The sequence below is a fragment of the Mya arenaria genome, chromosome 10 (genome assembly GCF_026914265.1).
Source record: "Mya arenaria isolate MELC-2E11 chromosome 10, ASM2691426v1".
NCBI lineage: Eukaryota > Metazoa > Mollusca > Bivalvia > Myida > Myidae > Mya > Mya arenaria.
The window spans coordinates 62,825,509-62,837,003 of NC_069131.1; the positions used below are offsets into that span (position 1 = coordinate 62,825,509).

At 33.7% G+C, this 11,495-nt stretch overlaps 1 long non-coding RNA gene across 1 annotated transcript; it reads left to right on the top strand.

Annotated features, from left to right (window-relative positions):
• Nucleotides 1-7,385: 7,385 nt before the first annotated feature.
• Nucleotides 7,386-10,517, top strand: LOC128205178 (uncharacterized). Its single transcript, XR_008256191.1, has 6 exons — nucleotides 7,386-7,609; nucleotides 8,303-8,423; nucleotides 8,650-8,801; nucleotides 9,035-9,136; nucleotides 9,370-9,501; nucleotides 9,678-10,517. It is a non-coding gene; the product is annotated as an uncharacterized LOC128205178 (long non-coding RNA).
• The last annotated feature ends 978 nt before the right edge of the window (nucleotides 10,518-11,495 follow it).

An 11,495-nucleotide genomic window follows, 5' to 3' on the forward strand; every position in this document is an offset into this window, starting at 1 on the left:
AACAAATATATTGTCACAAATGGCGATCAGCAATGATAGTAACGCTTGTTTAGACAGAACAAAATACAAGTATGTCTCAATTTCTTTTAGAACTTAATCTGGGATGAATAAAAAACATCACTGACCTAAATAGTGTTATGATCATACCCGGGGACCGTTCAATTTGGTAAGTAAACGCCATTGCATTTACATTGTTTTTCAAAACAAAATCAAATCAAGATACTGAAATATATATAAACTGTTGAATGTTTAAATGCCGCCTTTTATCAATCTAAAATCAACCATAATGCATCTTAATATACGGTTTAAAGTGATAGATGTTGTATGTTAAAATGATTCAGGTAGATAAGTTGTATCAAACCGTTTTTCGTAAACCTGGGTTTATATTTAATATCAATCATCATTATTCTTAAAATTCGTTATAATCATATTTGGTTTTGAAACTAGTAAACGAGCCTTATTAAATTGTCCAATAGAAATTAAGTTCAAGTGTAATTAAATTGAACCATATTTCTTTTTATTTTGAATAAATAAGCAACAAATGTTTTTCGCTATTCGCTCGCTTCGCGTTTAATAAAAATGAAAAAAGTATATTTCGCGAAGTCCCTGGAACGAAACATTATTTTGGTGTGGCCTGAATAAATGCAAATCGCAGGAACAAATCTAGGAGACAACAATTAATGATTGCCTTTTTAGGTACATAAGATATAAACCTTTTAACAGTAAATATGCAATGCTCTTTGTGAATGACCATATATATATATATATATATATATATATATATATATATATATATATATATATATATATATATGCACATTACAATAAATAGACACAAAATGAGAACAAAGCTTAGAAGTTTAAAACTATGTTGATGTCACATGTCGGGGTTACTGTTGTGTTTCATATATTAACTATAACGGTGTTTGGTTTGGTAAATGTATTTTCTATTTGCAACTTGAAATTACCCGATATATTTTAAAATTCAGATTATCATGCAAACAGTTGATGTCGCAAAGGTTGTTTCCAACAGTTGATTGTTTAGGAAAATGTGCTCGGTCTTTTCGCAGAAATTTTACAATTGAATTTCCCTGTCAAAATTGACGTTCAAGTGAATTTAAAACATAAAAAAATGCAAGTTTCATGAAGAAATGGTTTTGCTCTACAAGGATACTTTTTAACTATAGTTCATTGAGAAACAATACTGAGAATGGTATAACCAAGATTCAAAGTAACTTCTAACAGCAATATTTTTTTATTTATGCAATCAAAATTGAGCATTACTCATACACGTATGACGACTTTAACCTAATTGTATAGTGATTTTTTTCAAATACGTTTTTTTCTCAATATGTATGCCAATAACTTCAGAAACACGCTCAGTAGCCAAAAGAATAAACATAAACCTCGTTTAATGGAACAGGGTAAACGCACAAGGCGAAGATCACAACAGCAAAAAATCACAAACAAAAAACATGGAACAACAGCACAAAACTACACAAATAACACAGTGCATATATACTATATAAAAAAAACTAGTTAAATTTATCAAGGATTTTAGATACCGCATTGGAACGGTCAGTTAAATGTAAATCTTTTGAAGGTTTAAACCAGTTTACGTGCGCAAATCTCTGTCTTATCCCAACATTCCTTGAAAAAGTAAAAATGTAAAAGGTAAATCCTATCAATGTATGTATTAGCCTGAGAAAACTTAATAATAAAACAAGTAATAATGAAATACAGTAAAACTGCGGTCGTTTGAACAAACGCTCGTTCGAGAACTGGAACCTCGAGGTTAGAGCCTGGTCCCGAACTTTTTTCATTCTATTTTCATATATCCTATACCTACGCTGCATCGAAACCTAATTATGTCGAGGAGTCGAGCAATATACTTGGTCCTAAGTACACAAATCATGCACAAAACCTTATGGCTCCCTCGAGGCATAATTTCATACTTCTTCCCAAACGCGTGTTCCACAATATACAAACAATTGGGTATTGGTAAACAATAGGTATTAATATTTTCGCAAGTTGTAGAAATTGCAAAGACAGTTCAGTTGAAAGGCAATTTGATAAGTTGAAAGCCAATTTGATAAGGTGTGAAAAACCGTTTAACACTGTTAACGTATGACCGATAATTTGATATGGGCATTTTAGAAAATAATTATGAGAAGTTAATGACGAGATGTTCATTATGAGGAATGTTAATGAGTAATAAAGATATGAATCCAACATCGGAATCTCTGACAAGAATTCCTTATTGTCGCTTTGCTATGCAATATGGCAATTTTGATAAAAAATAAATATTTATTTATTTATTTATTGATATTTTTTTAAATTTTATATTTAGTATACATATAGTATACGACAGTCTTTGAACATATGAGCGATTTCCACAACGCAACACATAATCGATGTCTTAGTAAACAGACGACTTCAAACTTAAAATACACTGAAAGATATTGCATAACTGACTGGAGAATTGAATATCGAGTCGTTCGAAACTTCGGTTCTCTTGAGGTTTAGTCTCGGTCCCCGACGACCTCGAGCGATCGAAGTTTTACTGTAATAGGTACAACCCAAGTACTTAAATGATAAGGGATCCCAACTCTATCTGCAGACAAACTCTGCATACAATTCAGAGTACCTAATGCAAACACAATTCAAAGATCCGGTGCAGTTATTGTTTGAAACTATCATACACAATCTGCGTTAGAAAAGATAAAGACTGTGATCATAGAGTTTCATAATAAAAAGCATCATTTTTCTAAAACTGGGAACAGATAAAGAGAACAATATTAAAATAAAAACGACATGTATTAGCTAAACTTTTCTTCCAAATGATTACCTATGTTAAATATTTGAATAAAGGCCCGGTCACACCGCAAGAACTTTGCTGGAGCGTTCCTGGAGCGGTGAAAAAAAATCATCACCGCTCGTTACCGTTCACCAGAAGTTGGCCCCCGTTAAGGCAACGCCGTATACGCTCGGCCACCGCTTATGGTCCCTCCTACCGCTCCGAAAGTTTTGAGCTGCACAAAATATTGCGAGCGGTGAGGAGCGGGCACTTTTCCGCTCCGGCAGAGTTCACCACCGCTCCAACAACGCCCAGTCAAAGTGTGGCACCGCTAGTTCGTGGACGCTTGGGTCCGCTAGGCCAACGCAGAATTCTTGAACGCTGGACCACCGCTGCTTCGCCAGCTTTGCCCGGGCGGTGATTAAACGTTGCACAAACTTTGGTGGAGCGGCTGGAAGCGTTTTACGAGCGGACACGGGATTGCTGGAACGGTGTCGGACGTTAAGGCAGCAATCCATTGCGGTGATGAACTTTGGTTTGGCGTTGGTATGGAATTGTCGAAGCGGGACCAGAATTTGGCTATATATACGGGGAGAAATGGACCAGGAGTCCATTTGGAATCGAGCTGCCGTTGAGTGCAGACCTCATTTACATCGAATTTGCTCTAAGTTACAGTAAAACTGTAACTTACAATGAATGCTGAGAGACTTGCTATGATTGGTGCACTAGTCCTTTGCTGCTGCCTTTCCTTCTCCAGCCTTCCTCTTCTTTTGTCCACGTGGCATGATGAACTACAACTATCGACTTTTATCAAAATCTATCAGAACTTCTATCAAGGCGATCCGTTCAGCTCCGTAGTCAAAAGCGGTATGCCGCTAAACCAACTTTAAACCCCCGCCGAGCCAACGCCCGCATGCGCAGAACGCCGCTCTATCAACGCTCGCGTCACCGCTAAACCAACGCTCGCTACCGTTAAGCCAACGCTATAGCAAAGCCGGCTTCAGCGGTGCACCACTAAGGCAACGCCCGTGTTTTGGATTTTTCCCCATTTTGTGCGCGGTGACGAGCGTTGTTAAAATTCGGTCCCCTCTCCCTACCGTTCAAGGAACGCTCCAACAAAGTTCGGGCGGTGTGACCGGGCCTTAAAGAAAGATACATCACATGTCGGAACATTTCTAGCCAGTCAAAAACGGTTTTAAAGATAATTTGAATCTGCAAATCTTTCATAAAATCAAAAGACAGAAGGATTAGTTATGTAAGGACTCCATATTCAACCTTAAATATATTTTGCCTGAGGAAGTCATCTTGAAAAAACTAGAAGGCCAGTACTCTTCAAGTATTGCCGTTATGTCCACGGTTTAAATAAAATCCAAGCAATTCATTGAGTCTATCTGCCCATCAACCTGTAGGAAACAGTTTATTTTGACGATATTTCGTTAAAACAACACCATAAAAATCGGGATGAGCAATACTATAAGCAATCTGCAATTTAAGACTTTTATTGTACTTTGATATAATAATATAATGACCATTAACAAATTTTGAGAAAGGTTTCCTTAATTTATGATATCTGAAACCTTGTTTTAGAAGTTTTTCTGTCATAAGTTTACTGCGAGAGCTGAAAATTTTGACATCTGTACACAGGGTGAGGAATCACGTGACTTCAACGGGGTTCTCACATGTGTCACCACGGTTAAAACTGATGTAAACAAGCAAGAAAGTGACAGTTATTTCTAAATAACTTTTTTAAGAGAAAAGATGGAAAAATATTACTTAGCCTATAAAAGACAATACTATTTTCTGTTTCTACAAGTGTGAAATATTTTGGATTTACTTGTATTTTAACGATGGAATCCTTAACAAACTTATCATGACATACTCAGTTTTTTTCTATTTTATGGTTTGTATTGCCCTCTCATTTGTGACGATAATTTATACAACCTAAAGCTCTTATTCATGGTATGAATTAACTCCAGTTTGATCGATTTGAAACTTCCAAATATTCAGTATTCCTCTGCAGTTTCACCAAATGTTTACATAGATGGATACATTAAATGGATGAAGTAATAGATACAATAAAATGGAAGGCAAAATTCACTTCAGCCAATACCGTCTCATGTACGTTTCACAGTTAAAAAAATTCAACACCCAATAAACGACAAATAGCAATAACAATTAATTAACAAATCCGACCCGAGGGCTCGCGCGTAAGCCAGTAACGAGGCTTGCCGAGTTACCGGCCACGCAGCGTGCCCGAGCATCGGATTTTTCGATCCTTAATGGAAACACATGATTGATATTTTTTTCTTGCATATCTAAAATTTTAAATTTGTGGGAAAATTGTTGTAGAAAACACTTTTTTTTGTAGATTTTATCAAAAGGTTATGTAGCCATGAGCACGATAAGGATGTCCAGCGTGCCCAAATATTATCTACTTATCGGAGGGGGGTAGGGAGAGAGAAAAAATGATAGCTTTAACGCCATAGAAAAAAATATCATCAACCGGAGACCTTAAGTGGAATCACAAGCCTCGAGTTTTGATAATAAAGTTTCATAGTTTATTCAAATGCATAAAGGCCTTAGGCACATGAACATACACCAATGAAATTCATAATATATATAATTAAATGCACTTCTATCAATCGATCATAGGTCACGATATATATTAATACACGTATACTTATTATTACAAGGTACTTTCGAAACACAAATTAAACATAGAAAGTACAAATACAATATAATTTAACCATAGTGATGTGACAGTGGTTACAAATATCATTTAAATGAGTTATCTAACATCATTATAAGTACAACAGGGACTCTAGATTAAAAGGTTTTTTGATAAACATTGCTAATTTCCTTTGAATAGTTTTATTGGTATTTGTAAAAGTTCAACAATTTGGTTATATTTGGTATATTTAAGTAGTTTTTATGTATGCACTGTATTGTCTTCTCCAATAACTAAATAAAGTACATTAAACAAGAAATGAAACTCATCTACTATTTTATGGCAAACTTGACTTTTCCTTTCAAATTCAGATAAAGGTTTAGGTGTGTGCCATCTACCGGCCTCAATTTCTTACCTGTGTGACGAAAGTTCATGTCTCGTCAATGCTTTCTTAAATTTAACTATATTAACACCACACAAAAGTGGTTGTAACATACAGTCTGTGAACAAAACAAACGTTTTGGCTGTAGCTGAATTAATAAATTCAGCAAACATTTTTTGTACATATACATTTTAGTCTCTGTTTCAGTTCACTTTAAATATATATTAAAAGCACCAACACTTTGAAATAACCATGCATCATAAAATCCTTGTGATTGTAATATATATATATATATATATATATATATATATATATATATATATATATATATATATATATATATATATATATATATATATATATATATATATATATAACTTTTGCCAATGACTAACAATTTGGCAATCTTTTTAAATATATATACGATTTTCTTAAAACAGCTTTAACATATTTAAAGGGAATATATACCAGATTCGCACCAAAACAAGTTTTAATATATAACGAATCTCAGGACAATTTTTAAATATAATGTGTTACGCTTTGATATCATAATTGTAAAAAAGTACCAACATGTAAAAAAAATGTGTCGGATTCCGGGTTCGAACCCGTGTCGCCAAATTGCAATCTAGTGTTGTATCCACTGTACTTTGAAGGCTTAATTCAATCGAGTGGTATATTCAAGCTATACACCTAACTTGGTAATATCACGTCATAACATCGACTAGCCAATCACACATAAGGAATGAAATATATTAGATAGACATACCCAGTTATCTTTTTTTAATGGAAAAATACGAAATAACTGCTAAATTTAAATAAATTGTAAACTATGTGGTACTTCAATTAATAAGTTTCAATGCATTGTACATTGTCCGGGCTTAAACTATTGGAACAATATTATTAACCATAATGTCCTTCGAGCATATGTACACCCAACATAAAACAAAATATATCATTAAAATAAAAACCAATTTTGGTTATCTACATGCACGTTTTTCTTCTAATTTCATTGCGGCGACTTGATGTTATGCATCAACCTTTTTCTTGTATATTATTTTGATTTACACTTCTGTCAATAACGTGTACAATCCACTCAGTCTGTTGTTTTGTATAGAAATGAGTACTGATCCCTAAAAATACGAAACACTTATGTATCGTCCCAACTTAAAATCCTTAATAAGCTTTTGATCGATTAAACGACAGATGCTCTAAAAGAAATGAGACAAATTGTGTTCATAATAGATCAAGAGTGGCTGGCAAATGTTCTATTTCTTGAAATCTAATTTAGAAACAGTTGCAATTGGAATGTTTTAAATTCATTAAACAGACACGAAATGCAAAGATATGGCTGCTATTCTTTTTTTGTAAAAGGCGGACCAAAGCAAAAAAAATCGCAATGATAACACAAAAATAAATAATAATAATGATAATATGTGACGCGTCATGAGACTTTTGGCCCGAAACCGATAGCCTCGATTTCGAGAAAAACGTGCGCAAAGTTGAAGCGTAAAGAATAATAAAGAAACGAAGTATTTATCGTAAAAAGAACCATTAAACATTTTGTCACCCTAGATTGTTCAGTCAAATATATTCTTTAAAATGTAATGTTCATAGAAATAGTGTTTTTTAACCACTTTCTTTCGTATTGTTTATTACTTTCGGTGTTATCTCCCGTAGTTGTCATGCGCTATTTTTTAACCTAAATTAGAGGATGTAGGTCGAGCTGAACCAAAGACATTTACATCAAATTAGGAATTTGTAGGTAAGTAGAATTGTTTTCATTGTTTAAGCATATAATTTTACGAATGTGTACATCTTTAATTTAATACAATGTATTCTAAATTCGGTCAAATGGAAGGAAATTAATCGAAGGAAAAGAAAGCGGAAGTGAAATTTGACAGTCTGACATTGAAAATGTAAACAGAAACAAAATCCAGCAAATATTTTCTTTTTGCATACTTATGATGACTGAAAAAGGAAATAAGCAATTTTTCATCATCTCACCGCAGCCAACTATCAATACAATTATTGATGGATTTTACGAATTAATTTTGAGTTGCAGTTCAACTGTCTTTTTAGCAATGTTGAAGATGAATTTAAATTTGTAGATGAACTTTTTTTAGCAATGTTAATTTATGTGCATAACAAACCATCTCATGAGGTTCAGGTAAATTGAAATATTATATTATATATATATAATATTTCTATAATGATGGAGATGATCATGATGATTATGAAAATAATAGACGGATGCAATTGGGGGAAATGTTTTTATATAATTATAGAACTGCTTTTTGAGTATGCATGACATTCAGACTGCCAGGAACTTTCTTTGGCATGCAATATTGTGTACATGTTGATCTGCCAGGGCATCACCCCAACTATAAACAGTTAAAGATTTGTATTTCTGTAAATACATATTTTTAGAACATCATGCTCTAATGTGAAATTTCAGGTCAAGCACCTGCTGTACATAGAACAACAACCCATTACAGCTTTGACTATGCAGAGCAGGTATTCTACCCATACTAGGCACAGCAAGAGGGCCCTGCTTTGAAGTGTCTGTAAATCATATGGTAAATTTTATTTATAGATTAAGTGGTCAATACAGTTTTGCCATCTGACTAAATTATTATAGGGTTAATGGAAAACCTATATATTTTGTAGATTCACTGAAAAAACAGAAAAGCGCTCACACATGCTCAGCAGCGCCCTTGTTAAAATATTGTATATCACCTTAATTCAAAATTCTTACTTGAACATAAAATAATAGCTTTTCTATTTCAAAGTTGTTTTTTTCAGGTTCTCAGATATTTATCTCAGTGATAAGGGTTTAGCTATTATTTGGCCAATGTTGTGGTACCTCATTTTCAACATCATCCATATGGAGAAGAATCTGCATACCTGCACGTTGACAACTGTGTTGGGCAGAGTAAAAACAATGCAGTCATTGGGTATGATTTACAAAAACAGGGTTGAAGTACATCACTTATGCACTGCATATTGACACATGAGAATATTAAAATAACAAGACAATGTAACTTTTATTATTTTTTCAATACAAGTAATCAGAATTCTCATTAGTCTTATAGAAATAGTTCTGGCTTAAATCTGTTCACTTACTTCTCTAAATATCATGGATTAAAGGCATTCAGTTCAATAAATTGTATGTAATTCTATGTTTAAGGGTCTGATGTATTCTGAAGGGGCTACATAGAGAAATGGCATTTACTTAAATGGAAGCAAGTGAAATAAAGTTCAGTCCTGTCTGAGATTTGGTCTGTGGAAGGTAAGTTGTAAGAATGTTGTTTTCTTTTTGTGTTTTTTTTTTTAATTTTGGTGCTTTAAATGTTGATTTAAAGCCATATTAAAGGATTTTGCATATATGAAAATATTGAAGTTTGGTACTTTATTTAAACACTTAAGTTGGTTATAATACCTTATTATGTAAAACTAAAAGAAAGCTTGTGTTAAAACAATAGGTATTATATCATAATATAAACAACATGTTTATTTATTTAGACCAAATGGAGGCAGCACACATTCTTTGTGGATTGATGACCTTGGCAAACTGGTTATATTCTTTGACCGGTTGGAGTACACCAAGAGACCCCTGAAGTCCATTCCAAACTTGAGGAAATATCATCACTTCAGGTATAACAAAAGTATTACAGACAGTATCACTGCCTGTTATGTAATTCTATGAACAGAAGTCAAAAATAATTTTAGTCATTATTTCCACATATTCAGATGTGAGTTTTGATGTTCAAGTTAATTTGCATAATTTATTCCAAACACTAAGTATTGTACATATGAACATCATTTTGCAGAACTTCAGCTGACAACCCAGTGAGTGAATTCATGAGAGAGCATGTCAAGGACAGTGAGATTGAAGTTAAAATTGACAAGCCTACAACAATGGCTTTTCCATGGAGAGTACCCTGAACGCATCCAACTAAAAGGACTTGATGCAAAAAGGCTCTGATCTCTTAAATAACTGAAAAAAAAACTGTTCAGTATACTGATATGTGATCTTTATAAACTAAATCTAAGATTTGAGAATGATCCGTTACTGAGCTGATGAAAACGTGTATCAATTTTTATTGACAATTATTTATTCAATAGAAGCATGTTTATGTGAAATAAGGCTACCAGTGATTTCGAGTGATAAACTGTGGTTTTAGCAAATGAGTGATGGAAGGGTGCTGCACCCATTCTTTTGTTTGTAAAACTCTTCTGCCATAATGGAGACCACTATATGATTATTTATTATTAATACAAACTTAAAAAAGCTGGCAGTTGAAGCCTATAAATTCTTGAGTTAAAGACATTTATAATATTGTTTGTCAAAATTAGTTACTTCACAGTCTGTACCTTAGCAACCTTTCAGTTTTTCTTCAATATCTTCATTTTTAAAACCTTCCTGAACCCTATAAACATTTTAGCTTTAACTTTTACCCTATAAATAAGCATCAAGAATACCATTTGTCATGTACTATGTGACCAATTGCACTTATTGAAACTACATAATGATGTGTACATGCTAAGTAGTTAGTATGTTAAATTAATTGTTTTCATTTTGTAAATGTGCCCATTTATTAACTGATCTTTTTATACAATAGTGTAAATTATGCAGTATTGTTATGTTTATTAAATTAAGAGTATATTAACCACCATTTCATATTTTATGAGCAATGAATAACTATACAATGATCACATTTGAGGTAAATTGGTAAAGTTGGTGTGATTATAATCATGTTTGTGCCTGTTGCCATGGTAACCAGGATAAAAACAAACCCTTAAAGACCATTCAAATAAGATAAAGTATAGTAAATTTCAGTGGTTACATCCTTTAACCTCCAGATATACATTGGTTTGTATAAGGTGCAAGTTACAACCTAATTTAAATTTATTGTGAAAAATTTCCAATAAACTACGGTACTTGGTGAACAGTTTTTATTTATTCTGACATTTGTCAAATACATACACCAGGTACAATAAGGTTTGAGGATATCAATTAACAAATCAATTATTACTGAATGCTTCAGATGACATTTATTGTATATTTACATGCAAATTTAACCCCAAAATGCCTTTTTTATGCCCCCCTTCCAAGAAGAGGGGTATATTGCTTTGCACAGGCATGTCGGTCCGTCGGTAGACCAAAGCTTTTCTGAGTGATAACTGAACAATTCCTGGACGTATGGTCATCAAATTTCACATGAAGGTTGGGCCTGACCAGTAGAGACCCCTATTGATTTTGGGGGTCATCGGATCAAAGGTCAAGGTCACAGTGACCTTTAATGGTAAAATAATTTTAAAGCTTGTCCGAGTGATAACTCAACAATGCCTGCGCCCATGGCCCTCAAACTTGACATGGAGGTTGGGCCTGACCAGTAGATGACCCCTATTGTTTTGGGGGGTCATCAGGCCAAAGGTCAAGGTCACAGTGACCTTGAATGGTAAAAAGTTGTCCGAGTGATAACGTGACAATGCCTACACCCATGGCCCTCAAACATGACTTGGAGGTTGGACCTGACCAGTAGCTGACCCCTATTGTTTTTTGGGCTCAATGGGTCAAAGGTCAAGGTCACAGTGACCTTGAATGGTAAAAGGTTGTTCGAGTGATAACTCAACAATGCCTGCAC